General features: G+C 42.1%; 1 long non-coding RNA gene across 2 annotated transcripts in view; it reads left to right on the top strand.

Annotated features, from left to right (window-relative positions):
- Positions 1 to 25,451, top strand: part of LOC138737215 (uncharacterized) — a 278,027-nt gene that overhangs the window by 108,696 nt on the left and 143,880 nt on the right. Inside the window, exons 1-2 of one of the 2 annotated variants that reach the window (XR_011340837.1) lie at positions 16,802 to 16,873; positions 17,003 to 17,196. This is a non-coding gene — a long non-coding RNA (uncharacterized lncRNA). Of the gene's footprint in view, positions 1 to 16,801; positions 16,874 to 17,002; positions 17,197 to 25,451 lie in introns of those variants that run through there. The other variant, XR_011340836.1, reaches the window with a different exon arrangement.

Below are 25,451 nucleotides of genomic sequence, written 5' to 3'. Positions count from 1 at the left end.
GTTGGCCATCTGTTGTTTCTTTGTTGCCCTTTTCTTCTCTTCTTTCTTGTTTTCGTTGTCTTCTGTGTTCTCCTCTTGCTGCTGCTGTTCTGCAGCTGTCGTTGCCGGCTGTGGAGATCGACTCCCCAGCTGGTCGCCCCTCCCGTCGGTGTGTTTTTTTGCATGCGCATCTCCTCGCGCATGCACGGTTGCGCACTTTTACTCGGCTCAGCGAGCCATTTTTTGTAGTCCACTTTCTACCGACCTGAGGGAGCGGGTTTCTCTCTCCACCGCGGGCCTCTTCGAACAGGTAAGGCCTTCTCCTTCTTCTTCCGTTGTCTTCTCTTCCTCTCTTCTTACCGTTGGTTTCGATTTTTCTTTTTTCGTCGCCATCTTCTTTCCACCTTTATACTCACTTTACTTTAATTTTTATTTTTGTTCCTTTGTGTTTTCCTTTATTTTTTCCGACTTTTCTGGAGAGGGCTGGAGTTCACCATCCGGCCACTACTCCATCACGTGACTCCCCCCGGACCCGTCTTATCTGAAGATCATCTTATATGCCGAAATATACAGTAGGTATTACCCACTGTACATGAACCGGATCTGATATGGTGAGTGTCTTCAAGTCAGAGACGAGGTCTTCCCTCATTGTTATCCTCCAGAGTAATTACCACTGATCATCGCACAAGGCATCTTTTTAAAACAGTTTTCTAAACTTTCTGGATATAGCTTTGATTTTACAACTAATCATACAGCCACAGGTCGACACCCTACATTTTGTTTCTTTCCCATACTTACACTAATATCAGCCATGATCTGACTTGACACTGACCCTTCACCTTCATGCAGACCTAATCTGCTTTTCTTCTATTTAATTCTTTCTTTTCTCATCACTTGTCCACATTCTTATTCAAATTGGTCTGGTCTTCTTATCTACCAATATTTTATGCTATTACTCCTCTGGTTTTTACACACGCTCTGACAATACCTTTATATTTTCTTAATTGTTTGTCCTCATAGACCATTTGCTTTTTTTTTAATCAACTTATTGTTCCTTTGTTGTTAAATTCTAAAATGTTCACAATCCTTAGGCTCACTGCCTTTTCTGCCAATTTTACTAGCCTTTGGACCACTTTACCTGTTGTATTTATGTACCTTAAAAGAAGCTATATTAAAATGCAAACCATATACCATATTTACCTAAATGCCAGTCATTGTCTGTTCTACACAATATTTTCAATGATTCCTAACTCATTCCTTTATACCTTCCTTTGTTTAGATCAAAACCTGGTTTCACCATCAGAGTTGTACAGCACAGAAATAAATGGGTCCTTTGGTTCACCATGTCCATGCTCACCAATTTTCCCATTTTTTTTATAACCCTATTTGCCTGCATCAGGTCTCTTTCCTTCTCTGCTCTGCTTATTTTAAATATCTGCCTGAGTGTCTCTTAAACAAAGTAATTGTATCTGATTCCACCATCTCCTCTGGTAGCACATTCCAGATATCAAGCACTCTTGGTAAAAAATACTTACCCATAAGATCCCCTTTCAATGTTCCTAATGTGAAATATCAAGTGTTTACAATCACTACTCTGGAGACAAAGTCTTGGAGAACAGGTTCAGCTTTATTTCAAGTCTGCAGAGTCGGGTGTCCCTGGTCTGGAGACACACGGGAGGTTCAGATTTATCACTCATTTGTTCAGTCCCGCGCTTAACATCACCCCACCTTCATTTACGTTCTTCCAATACATTACAACATTCTCCTTCTCCCTTCCATCAATCCAGGTATCACTCAGTTCCTCCCTCTTAATACATCGTATGTTATGTTAATTAGTTCATTCCCTCCTTTGGGGGGGTCTTAGTTAATATCCATGTCTCTATTAAGCAAGCGCAGTACTAGCTATAGACTACCTTAGGTCACTGTACCAGCCTGAACCAGATCCTTGCATCCTTGGGGCTCGAGATAAGAAGGAGCCCACTAGCTAGTACTGTCTACTCTCAAGCTCTAATCTACATACTTTGCATTCCATCACTTTTCACAGAATGGTGCGAGTTTAATAACTTTCAACCATTTTTCACACTAATTACATTAAACTATATCACCTTCAAACTTTGTAAAATTCTATCATGTTATTGTCAGTCTTTCATGGAGGTCCCTTTACAACAAGATTATTAAACTTTCCTCCATGCACATTACTTGGTCGAAAAGTTCATTCATTATTTGGTTCCTGAAGCTACTGATTGAAAGATGCCTATTATGGACATTCTAGGAATTTATCTTCCACCAGGTTAGTGCTAGTTTGTCTAGAACACCTACTGATTACTGTGTAACCCTGTTGTGTGCATTTCTAATTTTTTCACTTGAGCAGATGGACCTTTGGGTGATCAAAGGACAATCTGAGGCAGGTGAATGATGGCAGTCTTCTGGCTGCCCAAAATGTTTAGATACCCAATTTTTAAGCCATAAGTATCAAAAAGTGAGCAAGGGATTGGTTCATGGAAATTAACTCAGACAAGTGCAAAATTATGCAGTTTGGAAAGTGAAACTAGGCCAAGACATTTACAGTAAATAGCAGGGCCCTGGGGAGTGTTATTGATCAGCAAGGTCTTGGCATACAACTGAAAATGGTGATACAGAAGAAGGTGCTTGTCTTTATTGACTGAGACATTGTATAGGAATTAATGAGGACATCAGAAATAGGAGCAGGAGTCTGCTCTCTGGTCTGTCGAGCCTGCTCCACCATTCAGTAAGATCGTAACCCTTAGTTTTCCCCTGCCCCCAAATCTTGAGTCAGACTGTGGCAGGAGCACTATGTCCAGTTCTGCTCACAACACTCCAGGAAGGACATGATCATGCTGCAGAAAGGATTTACAATATGTTTCCGGCACAGGAGGGCTTGAGTGAAAAGGAGAGAATGGATAAGATGGCACTATTTTCCTTGAAGCAAAGGAGATTCCGGTTTATAAAATTTAAATGGGCATAGATCACAGTTATTTTTTTCCCAGGGTTGGAAAGTCTAAAATTAGATGCAAAATGAGAGGGAAAAGATTTTAAAGGGGACCTGAGGGTCAGGCTTTCCACAGAGAGTGGGGGGTACGTGGAACAAGCCACCAGAGAAATTGGTAGAGATGGGGGACAATAATATTTAAAAGATGTTTGGACATATACATGAATATTGAATATTGAAAATTGATTGTCTGACAGGAGGCAGAGAGTCAGGATAAATGGGAGTTTTTCAGGTTGGCAGAGAGTGGTAAGTGGGGTGCCGCAGAGGTCAGTGTTAGGCCCACAACTGTTCATCATTTACATTGATGACTTGGAGGAGGGGACAAAATGTGGTGTAGCCAAGTTTGTGGATGACATCAAATTGAGTGGAAGAGCAAATTGTAATGAGGATGTGGAGAGTCTGCAGAGGGATAGAGTTAAGCTGGATGAGTGGGCAAAGGTCTGGCAGATGGAGTACAATGTTAGTAAGGGTGAGGTTATCCACTTTGGCAAGAAAAATAAAAGAGCTGAATATTATTTAAAGGGTGAAAAACTATAGCATGCTGTTGTGCAGAGGGACTTGGGAGGGCTTGTGCATGAATCGCAAAAAGTTAGGTTACAGGTGCAGCAGGTTATTAAGAAGGCAAATGGAATGTTGGCCTTCATCGCTAGAGGAATTGAATTCAGGAGTAGGGAGGTAATATTGCAACTGTATAAGGTACTGGTGAGACCGCACCTGGAGTACTGTGTCCAGTTCTGGTCTCCATATTTGAGGAAGGATATACTGGCTTTGGAGACGGTCCAGAGGAGGTTTACTAGGTTGATCCCTGGGATGAAGGAGTTGACTTATGATGAAAGATTAAATCGTCTAGGATTGTATTCGCTCGAGTTCAGAAGAATGAGAGGAGATCTTATAGAAACATATAGGATTATGAAGGGTATGGATAGGATAGATGTAGGAAGGTTTTTTGAGCTGGCCGGGGAAACTAAAACCAGAGGACACAGTTTCAAGATTCGGGGGAGTAGATTTAGGACAGAGATGAGGAAAAATAGTTTTTCCCAGAGAGTAGTGAATGTTTGGAATTCTCTAACCAGGGAAGTGGTTGAGGCTGGCTCATTAAACATATTTAAAATTCAGTTAGTTAAATTTTTACATGATAGAGGAATTAGGGGATATGGGGAGAAGGCAGGTAGGTGGAGTTAGGTCATAAATTAGATCAGCCATGATCGTATTGAATAGCGGAGCAGGCTCGATGGGCCATTTTTGGCCTACTCCTGTTCCTATGTTCCTATGAATAGAATTTGGGCTAAACACAGGCAATTGGGATTAGTGTGGATAGGCATCTTGTCCACATCAACAAGTTGGGCCAAAGGCCAGTTTTGTGTAGAATTTCTTAGAATCCAAAAAGTAAGAACAGGAAGCTTATTATCTTCCTCCCAATCAAAGTGACAAATTTCCAAATAAAAGTCACCTTACAGACTGAAGAGGTCAGTATGGAAGTCATTCCTGGTTCTCAACCTTTTTCTTTCCAATCACATACCACTTTAAATAATCCCTATGCCATCGGTTCTCTGTGATTAGTAAGGGAAGGCTTAAGGTGAGAAGGGAAGGTTGAGAACCACTGCTCTAGACCCAAATGTTACTGAAATATTCTGCTTGAGAAAAATTGTCATTGACTCATTTCCTATGGAGTTATGAAACTGTGCACATACAAGTCAATTAGGTACGATTAAAACAGTGGTTTTCAAACATTTTCTTTCCACCTACATACCACTTTAATCAATCTCTTACGAATCACAAAGCACCTATGGCACAGGGAATACTTAAAGTGGTATGTAAGTGGAAAGAAAAAGGTTGAGAACCACCATTTTAGAACATGGAACACCACAGCATAGAACAGGTACTTTTGTCCTTGATGTTGTGCCGAAATGTATAATTCTCACAAAATTTAAAAAACCTAAACCCTTCCTACCTCATCACTCTCTATCTTTCTTTCATCCATGTGCCTGTCTAATAGTCTCTTAAATGCCCCTAATGTTTCAGCCTCCACCACCATCCCTGGCAAGCTATTCCGGGCACCCATAACTCTCTGTGTAAAAAACAATTACCCCTGATGTCACCCCTAAACTTTCCTCCCTTCACTTTGTACAGATGTCCTCTAGTGTTTGCTATTCCTACCCACCTTATCTATGCCCCTCAGAATCTTGTAGACCTTTATTAAGTCACCTCTCATCATTCTGTGCTCCAAAATGAAAAGTCCCAGCTGTACTAACATTGCCCCAGAAGACTTGTTTTCCAATTGTGGCAACATCCTAGTAAATCTCCTCTGCACCCTCTCTATAACTTTCACTTCCTTCCTCTGATGAGGTGACCAAAATTGAACACAATATTTTAAGTATTGTAGAGGTTTGTAGAGTTGCAACATGACCTTTTGAACTCAATCCCCTAACTAATGAAGCCCTGCATCAGATGGGCCTTCTTAATTATCCTATCAACCTGCATGGCAACCTTGAGAGATGTATGAATTTGAGACTCCAAGGTCCCTTTGTTCTTCTACACTAAGTATCAGTCCATTAACCCTGCAATCAGCCTTCAGGTTTGACCTTCTGAAACGCATCACCTCACACTTCTCCGGATTGAACTCCATCTGCCACTTCTCTGCCCAACTCTGCATCCTGTCTATATCCTCTTGTAACTGACAACAACCTTCAACACTGTCCACAACTCCAACTTTTGTATCATCCGTAAACTTAATGACCCATCCTTCAGCTTCTTTATCTAGGTCATTTATAAAACTCAAAGAGTGGAGTGGGGGGGGGGGGTTGCAAAACAAATCCCTGTATACTCCCCTAGTCACTGATCTCCAGGCAAAATACATTCTGTCCACTACTACTCTCTGATTTTACATGCAAGCCAATTCTGAATATGGGGAACTTTTCCAGCTGGAGCTGAAGTGGGTGAAGGGGGATTGTATAGCAGTTGATAAGATCAGGAGAGGCATCGATAATGTAATAAATGATGTACAAGAGGGCATAGATTTAAAATGAGAGGGAAAGATTTAAAAGGAATCTAACGGACACACCCTTCAGACAGAAGGTGGTGGGTGTGTGGAACAAGCTGCCAAAGGAAATGGTTGAGAATTGTAATGTTTAAAAGGCATTTACACAGAAAATGGATTACCTGTACAATTTGCATTTCCACTTGGACTATATATGCTACACTTCATCGTCTCTTTCAAACATTTATATTGTGAACAGTTCGAGCCCAGTACTGACCCCTGGCACATTCTGGTCACCACTGATTGCCAAACAGAGAAATACCCATTTATCCCAACTCTCTGCCTTCTATTAGTTAAGCAATCATCTTTATCCATGCTAATAACTTACCCCCAATTACATGCACCCTTATCTTATGCAGCACTTTATCGAATGCCTTCTAGAAATCGAAGTCTATAATGTCCATTGTGCTCATAGAGCCATCAAACACTACAGTGCAAAAACAAGCCCCTTTAGCCCTTTTAGTCTGTGCTGGACCATTTTGTTTTTGCCTAATCTCACTGACCAGCACCCAGTCCATTGCCTTCCATACCTCTCCCATCCATGTACCTGTCCAAATTCTTCCTAAATGTTAAAAATGAGCCTGCATTCACCACCTCAGCTGCCAGCTCGTTCTACACTCCCACCACTCTGTGTGAAGAAGTTCCCCCTCACGTTCTCCCTAAACTTTTCCCCTTTCACTCTTAACCCATGTCCTCTGGTTTGTATCTCAACTAACCTCAGTGCAAAAAGCATATCGACATTTATTCTGTCTATCCCCCTCTCATTCTTCTATGATCCAGGAAATAAAGTCATAACCTGTTTAACTTTTCCCTGTAATTCAGTTCTCCAGGCAACATCCTAGTAAATCACCTCTGCATTCTATGATATCTTTCTTGTAGTTAGGTGACCGAAACTGCACACAAAATAATCCAAATTTGGCCTCACCAATGTCTAATTCAACTTTATGAGAACATCCCAGCTCCTACACTCAATACTTTGATTTATGAAGGCCAATATGCCAAAAGGCCTCTTTACTACCCTATCCGCTATGACGCCTGTTACAAAGTATATTATATTTTATATTATATATTAATTTCGCTTTAAAACAGATAGATTGGGGAGTCACGTGATGGAGTAGTGGCCGGTCAGGGAACTCCAACCCTCTCCGGAAAAGTTTTTAAAAAACACACAAAACACAAAGGCAAAAACATAAAAATTAAAACAAAGTGAAAGTAAAGGTGGGAAGAAAATGGCAGCAAAGAAAGAAAAGTCAAAAGCAACGGGAAGAAGAGAAGAAGAAAGAATGTCGGAAGAAGAAGGTGAAGGCCTTTCCTGTCCGAGGAGGCCCGCTGCGGAGAGAGAAGCCCGCTCCCTCAGGTCAGTGGAAGTCCCGAGCTCGGGACTACAAAAATGGCTCGCGGAGCCAAGTAAAAGTGCGCAACCGCGCATGAAAAAAAAACACTGACGGGAGGGAGAACCAGCTGAGGAGTCGATCTCACAGCTGAGGATGACAGCTGCAACACAACAGCAGGAAGAGAACATAGAAAACAACGAGAACAAGAAAGAAGAGAGTAAAAAGAAAACAAGGAAACAACAGATGACCAACCCAGAGGAAGAAGAAGAAGAACATAAAGAAATGGAAGAAGAAGGGAAAGGCAAGACAATGGATATTTTTTTTTTAAAAGAATATCAGGAATCAGTAAAAGAATGGCAATTACAAGAATTTAGTGAAATAAAAAGAAGAATTAAAAGTGCAGAAGAAAAAATGAATAGAATAGAGATGGTCATGTCAGATATAGGAGAAAGAGTGGACAAGGTGGAAGAACGAGAAACAGCCGTAGAAATGGAAGTAGAGGACTTAAAAAAGAAATTAGAAGAATCTAATAAAAAAGTTAAAGATACACAAGAGCTGTTAGATCAGAAGATAGATATAATGGAAAATTATAATAGAAGAAATAATATAAAGATAGTGGGCCTTAAGGAAGATGAAGAAGGCAAGAATATGAGAGAATTTATAAAAGATTGGATCCCCAGGGTCCTAGGAAGACCAGAATTACAGGAAGAAATGGAAATAGAAAGGGGACATAGAACACTAGCCCCTAAATCACAGCCACAACAAAACCAAGATCCCTTTTAGTAAAATTCCTAAGATATACAACGAGAGAAAATATATTGGAGAAAGCAATGAAGAAAATAAGAGAAGACAAAAAGCCACTGGAATACAAAGGTCAAAAAATGTTTTTCTATCCAGACATAAGTTTCGAACTCCAGAAGAAGAGAAAGGAGTTTAATACAGCAAAAGCGATCCTATGGAAAAAAGGATATAAATTTATGCTAAAGTACCCAGCGGTACTTAAAATAGTTATTCCAGGGCAGCAAAACAGACTATTCTCGGATCCGGAGGAAGCACGAAAATTTGCAGAACAACTACAAGACAAACAGAGAGATGAAGACATGTAACGAGAGCAAAAATGACCACGAACTATATGTATGTGTGTATATGGGTATATATATATATGTGTGTGTGTGTGTGTGTGTGTGTGTGTGTGTGTGTGTGTGTGTGTGTGTGTGTGTGTGTGTGTGTGTGTATGTATATATGTGTGTACATGAGTGTATATGTATTTAAAGGAAAATAAATAGAGTATAGATAAGAATTAATAAGGGAAAGAAAGGGAAGAGAGGAAGTAAGGAGGGAATTAAGAGAGTGACCTTTGTTATATATGAAAATTGAAATCTTTTCTGGGGGGGCTGGGTGGGGAGGAGTTACGGTCACTGCGAAATCAGTTGACGCTTGCGAGTGAATTCGCAAATCCAAATGGAGAGGGGAGATGTGGTTGCCCGACAGGGGATAAAGGGCAACTCAGGAAGGGGAGGGGATAGTGGGATTAAAGAAATTTTAGATAGGAGAATAAGGGAAATGTTTGATGTTTTAGAAATGTTGTCTTATAAAGTGTTCAAAACAAGAAAGCAGAAATGGATAAGAAGGAAAGGTGATGATGAGGAAACGGAAAGGAAAGTATGAAATGGCTACGTTGAACTATATGACTTTAAATATTAACAGAATACATAACCAAATCAAAAGGAATAAACTGCTAAATTTACTGAAAAAGGAAAAAATTGATATAGCATTCGTGCAAGAAACACATATAACTGAAATGGAGCACAAGAAATTAAAGAGAGATTGGGTAGGACATGTAACAGCAGCGTCATATAATTCAAAAGCTAGAGGAGTAGCTATATTAATCAGTAAAAATGTACCAATTAAAATAGAAGAGGAAATAATAGATCCAGCAGGGAGATATGTAATGATAAAATGTCAGATATATTTGGAGTTTTGGAATTTACTCAATGTATATTCACCTAACAAAGAAGATCAAAAATTAATGCAAGATATTTTTTTGAAGATAGCAGACACGCAAGGGAACATACTAATAGGAGGGGATTTCAACCTTAATTTGGATTCAAACATGGATAAAACTGGGAAAAAAATTAACAGAAAGAACAAAGTAACCAAATTTATAATTAAATCGATGCAAGAAATGCAACTTTTGGATATATGGAGGAAACAACACCCAAAGGAAAAGGAATATTCATATTATTCGGGTAGACATAAAACATACTCAAGAATAGACCTATTCCTGCTATCAGCTCGTATGCAAGACAGAGTAAGAAATATAAGAGATAATAAAAAAACTACCAAATAATAAAACACCAGGAGAGGATGAATTCCCAATAGAATTCTATAAAACATTTAAAGATTTATTAATTCCTCCCCTCCTGGAAGTAATCAACCAGATTGATAAAACACAAAGCTTACCAGATTCATGCAAAACAGCAATAATTACAGTAATACCAAAGACAGGGAAAGATCCACTCACACCAGCGTCATATAGACCAATATCTCTACTTAACACAGATTATAAAATAATAGCTAAACTATTAGCAAACAGATTAGCAGATTATGTACCTAAAATGGTAAATCTAGACCAAACTGATTTATTAAAAAAAGACGAACAACAGACAATATTTGTAAATTTATTAACTTAATTCATGCAGTAGAAGGGAATAAAGCTCCACAGTAGCAGTTGCTTTAGACGCAGAGAAGGCCTTTGACAGAGTAGAATGGAATTATTTATTCAAAGTATTACAAAAATTCAGTTTACCTGAGAAGTATATTAATTGGATTAAAGCATTATATAAGGGGCCATTGGCGAAAGTGACAGTAAATGGATATATATCAAAGCAATTTAACTTAAGCAGATCAACAAGGCAGGGATGCCCACTATCACCCTCATTGTTTGCGTTAGCTATAGAACCACTAGCAGAATTGATAAAAACAGAAAATAAAATAAAAGGGATAAAAATAAAAGACAAGGAATATAAAATCAGTTTATTTGCAGATGACGTTAACAGAACCAGAAATATCAATAAAAGAATTACATAAGAAATTGAAGGAATATGGAGAAGTGTCGGGTTACAAGATTAACGCAAATAAAAGTGAAGCAATGCCAATGAATAATGCGGATTTCTCAAAATTTAAGAAAGAATCACCATTCAGATGGCAAATGCAAGCAATACGATACCTAGGTATACAAATAAATAAAAACCTCGGCCATCTATATAAACTCAATTATTATCCACTAATGAAAAAATTACAGGACGACTTAGAGCATTGGAAAGACTTACCACTAACACTAATAGGAAGGATAAACTGTATTAAAATGAACATTTTCCCAAGGATACAATACCTATTTCAGGCATTGCCAATATACTTGACGGAGAAATTCTTCAAGGAGTTAAAGAAAATAATAAGGAAATTTTTATGGAAAGGGGGAAAACCAAGGATAGTACTAGATAAATTAACAGAATAGTATAAACAAGGAGGCTTACAACTGCCAAACTTTAAAAATTATTATAGAGCTGCACAATTAAGATACCTATCAGATTTTTATCAAACAAGGGAAATGCCAGATTGGACTAGATTAGAACTAGATAAAATAGGGGAGAAGATACCTGAACATATATTATATAAATGGGATGAGAAATTGGTACAACGTAGGAATTCTCCAGTATTACATCATCTGCTCAATATTTGGAAGAAGATTCATGTAGAAAGGAATAAAACAAATTACCAACTACCAAAACTAATACTGACGCAAAATCAGCTAATCCCTTTTACAATAGATAACCTTTCCTTTAGAGAATGGGAGAAAAAAGGGATCAAAAGAATAGAAAATTGCTTTTCAGGAAATAAATTACTATCCATTGAACAAATGAAGGATAAATATAATATAACTCAAAATACAGTGTTGGCATACTACCAACTGAAATCCTACTTGAAGGACAAATTGGGAAGCAGTCTGAGGTTACCAGAGGGAAGTAATTTTGAATATGTGATTACAGACACAATGAATATCAAAAAATTTATAACAAATATGTATATTAAACTGCAAGAAAAGGAGAATGAGGAAACAAATGGTAAAACTAAACAAAAATGGGAACAAGATTTAAACATAAAGATAAAGAAGGAAGCATGGGAGAAGTTATGCTCTGGAACTATGAGAAATACAATAAACACGAGGATACAATATCACTGGATACATAGGCTATACATCACACCTCAAAAGTTAAATAAATGGAACCCAACAGTATCAGACAGTTGTTTTCGCTGTAAAAAGGAAATGGGAACAATAATTCATGCAATATGGACATGTGAGAAAGTGAAAAAATTTTGGGAAGATCTAAACCAGATATTAAATAAAATCACAAAAAGCAATATACCAAAAAACCCAGAGATCTTCCTCCTAAGTAACATAAAAAACAAAGAATTTAGACTTGATTTGGATGGTGCAGAAAAAAGATTTGTTAGGATAGCCCTAGCTGTAGCAGAAAAATGTATTATGTCAGCCTGGAAATTAGAAGATAACTTGAGAATACAACAATGGTATATAGAAATAAATAAATGTATTCCACTAGAAAAAATAACATATAATTTAAGAAATAATATTACAATATTTAAACAAATATGGGAGCCATACATGAAACACAATAGAGAAAACCTACCAAGGACATCTACCACCTAAAATGACAGCAGGAGAAGTGAATGAAAAGAATTGACTCAGTGGAACTTCTTGTTTATTTTTATTGAGTGACAACATTGTTTGACAGGTTTAATGTATGTTAGATTCTGAACTTTAAATGAATGGGAGGGGAGGTAGGGAGGGTGGGATGGGAAGAGGGGGGGGGAGAAAACGACACTGTATATATTTGAAAAGAAAAATGTATGTATCTTGATCAATGTGGTTTATAGTGTGAAAAATAAAAAAATTTTAAAAATCAGATAGATTGTGGGGGTTTAGTGTAGGTCACTTCACAAAAAGATATTTACAAAAAACATCTCATTTAAAGTGCCAGCGCTTTGCTCAAGCCAGACATCTAGGCTCCGAGTGCCTTTGCAAAGACAATGAAATTGTTTTAGAAGGAACTTCAAAAGCAGGTGCAAATGGATCGAAGCCCAGGCTAAAGTGCTGATAAAGATCTTTCAAGATTGGGGTTGGAGCCTTGGAAGTGGTTGTTTGGTTTTTACAAGCAGAGAGAGAGAGAGAGGAAAGACCAAATAGGATTCCTCTTGGGAAAAAGAGTTCTATAGTGGCTTTTGAGGCTGCAATGTGGCAAGCTGGCAGGCTTGTTAAAACCCCATTTTGAAGAAGGGTTGTGAGTTCTGAGTTCAGCCTGTTCAAAACCTTTGTAGTCCTTACAAGAGGAAATGGGTGCTTAGAGTGTTTCTCCTGAAATAAAGGAAACTAGAGGAACTCTTGAAGAAGAGATTATCATTTGGAAAACCCACAATGGGGCAAGTTTCTTTAGCAAGACACTGAAGTGAGTGATCATAGGAGATCAGTTTGTGTGTGTCCAACTAACAACAAATCTCTTTGAAACCTACAAGAACCTTCCTGAGTAGTAACCGTTTAAGCACCAGAGCTTGGTGAAAATTCATAAATGTTAAATACTGTGCAAAGTATAAGGATTGCCTGATACCAATGAATTTAGAGGAGTGGGAAGTGAGATTGGACTGTGAATCAAATAACTTTCGATTTCAGAAAGGCTTTCAATAAGGTTCCACATGGAAGGCTGGTGAGGAAAGTTCAGTCACTAGGGATAGATGTTGAGGTAGTCAGATGGGTTCAACGGTAGCTAGAAGATAGGCAACTGATTCAAAAATAGGGGGAGTTGTGGATAGTGAAGAGGGTTTTCATGGACTGCAGAAGGATTTGGACTGCTTAGAGGAGTGGGCTGAAAGGTGGCAGATGAAGTTTAATGTAGATAAGTGTGAAATGCTTCATTTTGGGAAGAATAACCAAAATAGGATGTATGCAGTGAAGGGGAGGGTTTTTTATTTTTTTATTTTTTATTTTTCACACTATAAACCATATTGACCAAGATACATACTGACATTTTTCTTCTTAAATATATACAGTGTCACTTTCTCCCCCTTTTTCCCCCCTCCCTTCCCTCCCTCCCTCCCCCTTCCCCATTCATTTGAAGTTCAATCTATAAGATACATTAAACCCGTTAAACAATGTTGTCACTTAACAAAAATAAACAAGAAATTTTACTGAGTCAGTTCTTTTCGTTATCTTCTCCTTCTGTCATTTTAGGTGGTGGAAGTCCATGGTAGGATTTCTCCATTGTGTTTCATGTATGGCTCCCATATTTGTTCGAATATTGTAATGTTATTTCTTAAATTATATGTTATTTTTTCTAATGGAATACATTTATTCATTTCTATATACCATTGTTGTATTCTCAAGCTGTCTTCTAATTTCCAGGTTGACATAATACATTTTTTTGCTACAGCTAGGGCTATCATAACAAATCTTTTTTGTGCTCCATCCAAATCGAGTCCAAATTCTTTGTTTCTTATATTACTTAGGAGGAAAATCTCTGGGTTTTTTGGTATATTGCTTTTTGTGATTTTATTTAAAATCTGGTTTAGATCTTCCCAAAATTTTTTCACTTTCTCACATGTCCAAATTGCATGAATTATTGTTCCCATTTCCTTTCTACAGTGAAAACATCTGTCTGATACTGTTGGGTCCCATTTATTTAACTTTTGAGGTGTGATGTATAGCCTGTGTATTCAGTTATATTGTATCCTCGTGTTTATTGTATTTCTCATAGTTCCGGAGCATAGCTTCTCCCATGTTTCATTCTTTATCTTTATGTTTAGATCTTGTTCCCATTTTTGTTTGGGTTTACTGTTTGTTTCCTCGTTCTCCTTTTCTTGCAGTTTGATGTACATGTTTGTTACAAATTTTTTAATTATCATTGTGTCTGTAATCACATATTCAAAATTGCTTCCTTCTGGTAACCTCAGACTGCTTCCCAATTTGTCCTTCAAGTAGGTTTTCAGTTGGTAGTATGCAAACATTGTATCATGAGTTATATTATATTTATCCTTCATTTGTTCAAAGGATAATAATTTATTTCCCAAAAACAATTTTCTATTCTTTTGATCACTTTTCTCTCCCATTCTCTAAAGGAAAGGTTATCTATTGTAAAAGGGATTAGCTGATTTTGCGTCAATATTAGTTTTGGTAGTTGGTAATTTGTTTTATTCCTTTCTACATGAATCTTCTTCCAAATGTTGAGCAGATGATGCAATACTGGTGAATTTCGACGTTGCACCAATTTTTCATCCCATTTATATAGTATATGTTCAGGTATCTTCTCCCCTATTTTATCTAGTTCTAATCTGGTCCAATCTGGTTTTTCTCTTGTTTGATAAAAATCTGATAGGTATCTTAATTGTGCGGCTCTATAATAATTCTTAAAGTTTGGTAGTTGTAAGCCTCCTTGTTTGTACCATTCTGTTAATTTATCTAGTGCTATCCTCGGTTTCCCCGATGGGGAGGGTATTGAGGAATAAAGTAATCTTGGAATAACGGTTCAGCTTTCTTTGAAGGTGGAGTCTCATGTAGATAGGGTGGTGAAAAAGGCTTTTGGAATGCTGGCCTTTATAAATCATAGCATCGAATATAGGAGGTGGGAGGTGATGTTGAGACTGTTCAAGGCCTTGAGCAGGCCAAGTTTGGAATATTGTGTGCAGTTCTGGTCTCCAAGTTATAGGAAGGATATCAATAAGGTAGAGAGGGTGCAGAGAAGATTGACTAAAATGTTGCCTGGATTGTAGTATATAGAATACGGAGAAAGACTGGATAGACTGAGTCTTTATTCATTGGAGTATAGAAAGTTGAGAGGGGATTTGATAGACGTATGTAAAATTATGAGGGGAATAGATAGATTAGACGTGAATAGGCTCTTCCCCTTGAGGGTAGATGAGATAGGAAAAAGGGGTCAGAGTGTGGTGGCTGAGTGGAATGACCTTCCGGAAGAGGTAGTTGCAGCAGGGTCAATTCTGTCATTTAAGAGGAGATTGGATGAGTACATGGATGTGATGGGGTTGGAGGTTTATGGGCAGGGAGCAGGTAGGTGAAACTAGTGGAGCTTCACTTAAATCAGTGCAGACCAGAAGGGCTGATGTGGCCTGTTTCCGTACTATAATTGTTATATGGTTATATGTTACATACACATTTCATACACGTGCGCTTCAAATTAGAAGACGGTTAAGTTAATAGTAATAAGTTAAAGTTTAATCTTGTTATTATGTTTAAAGAAAATTATAAGCAACTTTTGTTTAAGTAACTATTTGTCTTAGTGAATTTCTATTGCTGCTGGGTTTTGAGGTCCTCTGGACTCGTAACACACCACTTTCGGCGAACTGTGTATCTGTATTCCCAGGTCCCTTTGTATTACCTCACTCCTCAGTACCCTACCATTCACTGTGTATGTCATTTCTTGGTTTATCCTTCCAAAATGCAATACCTCACACTTGCCTTCGTTAAATTCCATCTGCCATTTTTCAACCCATTTTTTCAGCTGATCCAGATTCCTGTGCAAGCTTTGAAAGCCTTATTTGCTGTCCACAATGCCTCCAATCTTAGTGTCATCTGCAAATTTGCTGATCCAATTTACCACATCATCCTTGAGATCATTGATGAACAGGTAGGTGACAAACAACAATGGATCCAGCACCGATCCCTGAGGCACACCGCTAGTCACACGCCTCCAGTCTGAAAAAAAAATCACCCACCACTACTCTCTGGTTTCTGTCCAGCCATTGCTGAATCCAGTTCACTACTTCACCATGAATACCTAGCGACTGAACCTTCCTGACTAACTTCCCATGTGGGACCTTGTCAAAGGCCTTTCTAAAGTCCATATATACAACTTTCCTGGTAACCTCCTCAAAAAACTCAGATTGGTTAAACATGACTGTGGAAGGAAACTTGACTTTAATCAAGTAGATGCCAAGACAGAAGTGGGTGAGGGAGTAACTCACATGAAATTGTTGGACTGTGATAAGGATATGTCCTTATCTGTTTCCTGCTTTTCAATCTGTCTTGTATCCATACTGTGTGAGAGGGAGTACATATCCTGTAGCAATTGATTGAAGACTTGTTTGTTTCGGGTTATAAAAGCTTGTTCTCTGCCTGATACAGGCAGAGACTCTGTTGTGGACTCTCCAAGGTTAACCTTGTCAATAAACTCTTCTGAAACGATCTCCCGGGCTGTGTTTTCTATTTAAATAATTATAGAGTCCTGAATAAATCAGCGACAGAATCTGGCGCTGCGAGCAGGATCCAAGTTTGCAGGATCATGGACAGAAGTGAGTGGGCCACGGCTCTGACCAAGAACCTAGCTGAAAGGGGGTGAGGCAGGCTCTCACAACAAGACCCCTGTATAGAAGGGTGAGGTGAACGTCGAGATCTCTGCAAGGACGGAGTGAGACGCTGATAAGGCTTAGGTAAATTGAACTCTCAAGCAGCCCGGGGCGACTAAGTGGAAGGAAGAGACACCGGTGACGCGCATAAAGGTAGAAGAAAACTGTTGTTGCCTTGCTATTTTGTTTATCCTAATTCTTTTACGTCTGCAGACAGATGGGAAATTGTCAGACTAAAGAGACAGAGCCCGGTCGAGCGGCTGGTTCCGTTCCCGGGATAAAGCCAAAGCCTGCCATGGGAAGATCTACAAAGTCGAGATCCAAACAACAACGCAAATGAAAGGAATTGGTAGGAGACCCGCTGAAGCCTCCGGGCTCGCCAGCGGACATCGTAATGAACGAGATGGGTAACTGGAACTATGCCATACCGTTCAGTAACAATGTCTACAGATGGTACCAGGGAGACTGGCTATATGGGGGAACATTTGATTTAAAAGTAATATCCTACTTCAAAGATGATGTTCAGTCAGGAGGAGGGGATCTGACGTGGGATGTTAATTATTTTAGAGACTGTTTTATAACCTGGACCAAGGTGGCAGGGCGCCACCAACTGTGGCCTAAACCACCGCAGAGTAAATTGCCTTCAAGCCCCATGAACCAACCCCCTCCATATCCCGACCCGAACACGAGGGCCCCCCCAACCTGTCCCGCTGTATCCGAGATTGTCCACAAACTATGACAGAAAAGGATGGGATGATCTAATTCAGGCTATGGCCACCAACAAGTGCCGCTGTCTTGCCAGTGAGGGCAGTGGCTGGTCCAATACCTCCACCCGTACCCGCTCCCACAAGTGTCCCGCTCGCACCCCTGGATGAAGCCACGCCGCCCAGGGATCCCCCATTGAGAGGGCACCTCCCGAGGATGGAGGAGGGCGCTGAGGAAGAGGAATGGGATCCCAGGACACAGGTCTGTACCCGGAGTCAGACCAAAGCTGGTCTACCTGATTCTACTACTCGATACCCTAGAGTTATGATAGGCAACACCTCAATCTTGAAACCCTGGACGCCAGCTGAGGCGCGGGATATGATCACTGATGCCCCTGATCCTGTTAAGGCCCCCACTAGATTTCACCACTGGCTAGACCAGACCTGCCGCCTTTACCATCCCCTACCAGGAGAAGTCCGGTCGTTACCTCAGGCCGCTTACGGCTCTCTCATTGGCAGGCAGTGAAAGAATCATTCACTGTACCGCCTGGAGAGAACGGGGATTGGAGAACAGACGATACTATGGTGGATAATGGGAATGAGTCCATGGTCCACTGGTTGCAAAACAGGGGAAGAGAAGCTATCATGTGGAGTGCCAAAAGAATCAGGGATGTTGGAGAGGTCACCCGCTGTCTCCAGAAAACGGGAGACGAAATGATGGAATTCGTAATTTGATTTAAAAACACCTAGGAGGAAAATGCTGGGGTGCCCCTACATGATAACCAGACCTTGGCGGTACAAACCTTGCTGAATTGTAAGCTGCCCCAAAATGCAAAAATGTCTAAGATGAAGCAATTGGATTGGCAAGGAAAGAACTCGGTGGATACTATCTCGGTATTGGCTAATATGGATAGGGAAGGACTGTTTACACAAAAGGAAAAGCGAGCTGGACAGTTTTATATGCACATGAAGGGAGAAGAGAGAGGACGAGGTAGATCCCGAGATAAGGGTAACGATCAGTGCCACAACTGCGGAAAAAGGGGCCATTTGGCATGGGAGTGTAGAAGTCAATCCCAAGGGAGAGGCTGGCAAAAGAAGGGTACCCAATGCCCGGAGGAATTCAGACCCCAGACAGGTTCAGTCTCTAACCCGAGCCAGAACTGTGACGCCTATGGCCAGCGACCCCAATTCTCTTTTCAACAACCGAACCCATAGGGGTGCCCAGAGGATCCAATTGTCCTCCAGCAGAGAGACCCAACCCATGATCAGTGTAAAATTGGGAGAGAGGGAGAGTTTAATGTTGGTTGATACTGGAGTCACCATGTCTTCTGTACCACCATCCTCAGGAGTGCCCCTTAGTTATAAGACAATTGGCAGCATTGGGGTATCCAGTAGTCCCATGATAGATCCGCTTTCACAACCAATGACCCTAATGGTTGGAGACACCAAGATACAAGAAGAGCTTATTGTTTCGGCCACTACCCCGTCCCCATATTAGGGAGACAGGCTCTGTGCAAAATGAATGCAACATTGTACTGCACAGAGGAGGGAATATTTATGGATTTGCCCACCTCTCACACAAATCCGCACAACAGCGGACGATGAACTCGATATGAACAGATATCCAACTCACTTTAGCTGGTGGCTAGAGACTAACCCCTTTCTCGAACAAATGGAAGAAGTAATGAGGTTATTACAAAGGCTACAGGAATTTTTGGCAAATACTAGAGCGCATCGGATGTCCCCCAAAGTTCCTCAACATGATTATCCAACTGCACGAAAACCAACAAGGTCGGGTCAGATACAGCAATGAGCTCTCTGAACCCTTCTCCATTAACAATGGCGTGAAGCAAGGCTGTGTTCTCGCACCAACCCTCTTTTCAATCTTCTTCAGCATGATGCTGAACCAAGCCATGAAAGACCCCAACAATGAAGACGCTGTTTACATCCGGTACCGCACGGATGGCAGTCTCTTCAATCTGAGGCGCCTGCAAGCTCACACCAAGACACAAGAGAAACTTGTCCGTGAACTACTCTTTGCAGACGATGCCGCTTTAGTTGCCCATTCAGAGCCAGCTCTTCAGCGCTTGACGTCCTGCTTTGCGGAAACTGCCAAAATGTTTGGCCTGGAAGTCAGCCTGAAGAAAACTGAGGTCCTCCATCAGCCAGCTCCCCACCATGACTACCAGCCCCCCCACATCTCCATCGGGCACACAAAACTCAAAACGGTCAACCAGTTTACCTATCTCGGCTGCACCATTTCATCAGATGCAAGGATCGACAATGAGATAGACAACAGACTCGCCAAGGCAAATAGCGCCTTTGGAAGACTACACAAAAGAGTCTGGAAAAACAACCAACTGAAAAACCTCACAAAGATAAGCGTATACAGAGCCGTTGTCATACCCACACTCCTGTTCGGCTCCGAATCATGGGTCCTCTACCGGCACCACCTACGGCTCCTAGAACGCTTCCACCAGCGTTGTCTCCGCTCCATCCTCAACATCCATTGGAGCACTTACATCCCTAACGTCGAAGTACTCGAGATGGCAGAGGTCGACAGCATCGAGTCCACGCTGCTGAAGATCCAGCTGCGCTGGGTGGGTCACGTCTCCAGAATGGAGGACCATCGCCTTCCCAAGATCGTGTTATATGGCGAGCTCTCCACTGGCCACCGTGACAGAGGTGCACCAAAGAAAAGGTACAAGGACTGCCTAAAGAAATCTCTTGGTGCCTGCCACATTGACCACCGCCAGTGGGCTGATATCGCCTCAAACCGTGCATCTTGGCACCTCACAGTTTGGCGGGCAGCAACCTCCTTTGAAGAAGACCGCAGAGCCCACCTCACTGACAAAAGGCAAAGGAGGAAAAACCCAACACCCAACCCCAACCAACCAATTTTCCCCTGCAACCGCTGCAATCGTGTCTGCCTGTCCCGCATCGGACTTGTCAGCCACAAACGAGCCTGCAGCTGACGTGGACTTTTTACCCCCTCCATAAATCTTCGTCCGCGAAGCCAAGCCAAAGAAAGACAGGAATTTTCGGCCCTGCAGCAACTGGGTGCTGTCCTGCAAATTGTGGCCAAGGTAAAGGACCTCCATGTGACATCTGGGTATTTTGCGCCCGGAGAGGAGGTCCCACATATAACGGGACAAGGAGACTTTGAGGAAGTAATTGTGGGACTGCAACTGTTTTTCGGACCAGAGGGTATAGGGGCACAGGCTGAATTAAGCCTGGACCAGACATCTCGTTTCCGACTGCCACACACAGCCCCACACGTCACCTTGGCAGTGTGTCGGCCTCATCAGCTGAAAGACGTGGGACAGATGGTCACAACTTTGCAGAAACACGATCATTGGCTGCGAGAACCCCAACACCGGGCAGAAAGGCATATGCTGACTTACAGTTGAAAGAAGGAGATTTTAGTGTAGACATCCTCTTTCACTCCCCTGACACTGATAGCATTCGGATGGGAAGATAAATAGTGCCGGCGTCCTTCTGCGAACCTGTCCGCCAGAGTCAATCCACTATAGATGGCCGGCTGCCCTAGCGCAGGTCTCCATGAAAGTGTGGGGACAGTCATATACGCATGTGGGGTTTGTACTTACTGCCCCGCTGCATAAGGTTACAGTGAGAGCACCCCTGCCAGCAGTAAAACAATATCGGCTTTCTCTGGCCGCTGTTGAAGGCATATGAGGCATCATAGAGGACCTGGAACAGGGAGTGCTTGTTCAAACACAAAGCCCCTGCAATACGCCGATCTTGCCCATACCAAAGAAGGACAAGAACGTCTGGAGATTTTCCCAGGACCTCAGGGCCATAAATGACATTGTGGTGCCAATCGCACCAGTGGACCCAGACACCAACACCATCCTGTGCGCCATACCTGCCATCGCCACAACTTTCTTTGTCATTGACCTGTGTTCCGCCTTCTTCTCCATACCACTCGCAAAAGAGAGCCAATACCTCTTTGCTTTTACCTATGAAGGCTAACAGTATACAGGGCTATACCGAAAGCCCAACCATATATGCAGCCGCTGTGCGAAGAGACCTCACGGAGCTCACCCTACCCGGGGGTTCGACCCTTTTGCAATATGAGGACAACCTGCTTAGTAGCCTCCCCCGACGGTGCTGCATGCGTTGAAGATACTGTCGCTTTGCTACAACTCCTCGCCTGCCAGGGCCACCGTGTCTCCATGCAGAAAATCCAATTCTGCCAGAAGGAAGTAAAATATTTGGGATATATTTTACAGGAGGGAGAGTGAAGAGTGGGCCCAGAAAGGATAGCAGCTGAATGCCAGATAAACAAACCAACCACAAAAAAGGGAATCCTGACTTTCCTGGGCATGGTGGGACACTGCAGACAGTGGATACCAGAATATCGAGAAATGGACACAGCACTAAGAGCAGCTACTGTGAAGGAAGAACTGGAGGAAGTGCAGTGGACGAAGGAAAGAGAGCAAACCTTTCTGAATCTTAAGCAGGCTCGGACTCAAGCCCCTGCTCTGGGCCTCCCTAATTATGAGAAACCCTTCACACTATACGTAGTGGAGAAGAATGGATTTGCTAGTGGAGTGCAGGTGCAACAGCACGGAGGAGGGAAGTAGCCTACTACTCCACCAACCTCCCGTTAATGGTAATAGGGATGCCCCCGAGTCTGCAGGCGGTGGTTACCACGGCACAGATAGTAGAAAAATCGGTATCGCTGGTGCAGGATCATGTCATACTACTCCTGCTCAACTCGACATCAACACAGCATTTTACCACAGCCCGAAGGACAGGATATGAGGTGGTACTGTTATCCTAACCCAATTACACTTACAAAAGGTCGGGCTCTTACAACCCTGCCCATCTATTGCCTGAAACAGAAGAGGAAGACCGCGAAGGACACGACTGCGTGGCACTGACCGAGCTTGTGACCAGCCCAAGACCTGACCCATTAGAAGCAGATATCACCTTATATGTTGACAGGTCTTCACACCAGGACTAGGTGCTATATGCGGGGTACGCTATAGTGAATGATGACAAAACTATCGAAGCATATGCCCTACCAGAAGACACCACTGCACAAATGGCGGAACTGTTCACCTTAATGAGAGCGTGTGTATTGGCAGACGAAAAAAGAACAAATATCTATACTGATTCTCAGTACGTTTTTGGGGTGACCCACAATTTTGGCCAGATATGGAAAAATAGAGGGTTCATAACAGCCAGTGGGAAGGGGATAAGACATGCGGAAATGATAGAGGGGCTATTAGAAGCCATCCAACTCCCAGCAGAGTTGGCCATTGTTAAATGTCAGGCTCACACCAATCAGAATGATCCTGTGTCAAGAGGAAATGAGCAGGCCGACATGGTGGCCAAACTAGTCACCAACCAACAGAACCCCATGTTACCCATGACCCTCAAGCAAGAGGTCAACACTCCCGAGCAATACCAAATGATACAGGAATTAGAACTGAAAGCTACACAGGAGGGGTTTCTGCCCAAGAATGGCATACATGGGAAACCCACAGATGCCATATGGTCAAAGGCATATGGAAAAGCAACTATGGTTGAGTGGTGTGTCCAAGAAGCCTGTACCGGCCTATAGTGCAGTTAGCACACAGATGAGCCCATTTGGGAAAGGCAGGAATGCTACATAAGAAAGCAAATTTGGTTTGCACCTGGCATTTCTACCAGCATAGAACGCCAGGTGAGAAACTGTCTGATCTGTCAGCAAAACAATCGGGGGCACTCACCTGCCAAATTTGATAAACATCCCCCTGCTCACGCCCCTTTCGAGAATTTGCAGATTGGCTTTGCCCACATGCCAACTTGTAGAGGGTTTAAGTATCTATTAGTGATCGTTGACATGTTCACACGATGGAAAGAAGCTTACCCAACAAAAAGGGATGACGCTTGGACAGTAGCTAAGATTCTAATAAAAGAATTGATTCCCCGGTTTGGGATCCCGTGGGGACTAAATAGCAACCGAGGCTCCCACTTCATGGGGAAGATAGTGACTGCAGTAAGTGAAATAATGGACATAGATTGGAAATTCCACATCCCGTATCAGCCTCAATCTTCTGGTATGGTGGAGAGAGTAAATGGAGAAGTACAAAGGGGATTGGAAAGAATGTGTGGTGAGACATGACTACCCTGCCCAGCAGCCTTGCCTATAGTATTATTCGCCCTACGCAATCAGATAAATCGGAATACAAAATTGACACCACACGAAGATCTGATGGGGCGCCCTATTAGTATGGAAATAAGACCCCCCTATGATGCCGGAAGAGGTTACCAAGGTTTGGATACAGGAAAGCACCCGAGCATATGTCTGGGGATTGTGTGAGGCTGCCCTTCAAATGTATGATAAGATAAAAGCCAGGGACCATGGCTGGAGGGAAACTCCCACCCATTTTTACCGGGAGATTCTCCCCTAGGTGGAAAGGACCCTACCAAGTCCTCCTAGTCACAAGAACCGCCTTAAAGTTAGATGCACTGGATGCCTGGATCCACACAACCCAGTGTATGCCATTCCAGGAGGATGATACAGACAAAGGCGATGCTTGCATGGACAACAATCAAGATACTGAGGCTAATAATGAGGGGATTGATGGAAGCAACCATAGAGGAGACAGTCAAGATCTTTCCTAAGGAGAACCCCAACGCTAAGAGGTGCTGGGACAACTCCACTATTGTAGAATCATCTGGAATGGGGATCAGTCAGGGTTCCTTGGGGGGGGCAGGGTGTCACCAGAACTAACAATAAGACCTCTCCAATACAAAACCAGGAACCTCACAACGACAATTAGACCGTGAGCTCTCCGGAGCTGAATGAATGATGGAATCAACAGTGAGAAGATCCCTACTGGCGCAAAGCGTGGCGAGGGAAATGCTTTCCCCAACCTATTCCGATGGATTTAGGAATGCAAAAAGGGAGCGTTCGACGCGAATTATGCTTATGCCTTTTACCGAGAGGAGGAGGACTTAGCCCCAGTACCAACAACGGTGGGCCCCACAGCAGTAACCATAAACCTCCTAACCACAAGGACAGCCGCTAGACCCCTGCAGACACACCAACACTCCCCACGCCCATAGATACCCAGGGCAGACTTACATCACCTCTTTGAGACTTGCCAGAAGATGCTGCAGTCGTCCTCCTTTATAAACCTCACCATCCATATACGGTATGATACCTCAGACAATACTAGAGCCTGCCAGAATGTCTACCCTGGACTAAAGGTGGCTAAACTCCGTGGTAAACAGGGACTAGTAGAAGGAGTCCTGGGAGGCGTAGGGACTGGAATGGGAATATTGAATGCTGCAGATTTTGAGACACTACAGAATAAGATACAGAAGATAGGGACTAAGATTGGGGAAGGAATCAGAATCAGAAATGCATGGGGAAACACGGTGCAGGAGGAGATAGAATTGGGATATCGGACCCAAATGCGAACATGGACCTATACTGTGCGACTCACAGCTGAGAAAGGAAACGTCTTTGGGGAAACCAGGGTGGTACACAACTATATTAGATGTGTCCTCTCAGAGATCTTGATTCAGTTACTATGAGCAGAACTAGAAAGAAAGGTATTGTCTCACCATACGGCAACTTGGAAAGTTATGTTTAACCTGATGCAGTATTGGCTCCACCCAGACCCGCAATATACACACTGTGACTATAGGGGATGCAATGTCACCATGCAGCTGGTGAAGGGACAGAACACATCCACCTGGTGCCAGTTTGTGCCAATCCCCCAATTGTTAGGAGCCCAATTCTGGGAGCCAATATTTCGAGGAACCTGGGTAGATGAGGACGGTCACACATGTACCGAACAGTCTTGTGCCCAATGGTCTGATGAGATGCTATGTCCGCTACATTCTGCTCTGTATGACCTGTGCACTATGAGACACAGAGGCCACGTGCACTTTGCTGCTAGTGGCCGTAAATTGGACCATTGTAGTGGAGGTGC

Source organism: Narcine bancroftii, chromosome 6 (genome assembly GCF_036971445.1).
Source record: "Narcine bancroftii isolate sNarBan1 chromosome 6, sNarBan1.hap1, whole genome shotgun sequence".
Taxonomy (NCBI): Eukaryota; Metazoa; Chordata; class Chondrichthyes; order Torpediniformes; family Narcinidae; genus Narcine; species Narcine bancroftii.
Note: the sequence above shows the minus strand (reverse complement) of the source record. Positions and strands in the feature narration are given on the sequence as shown.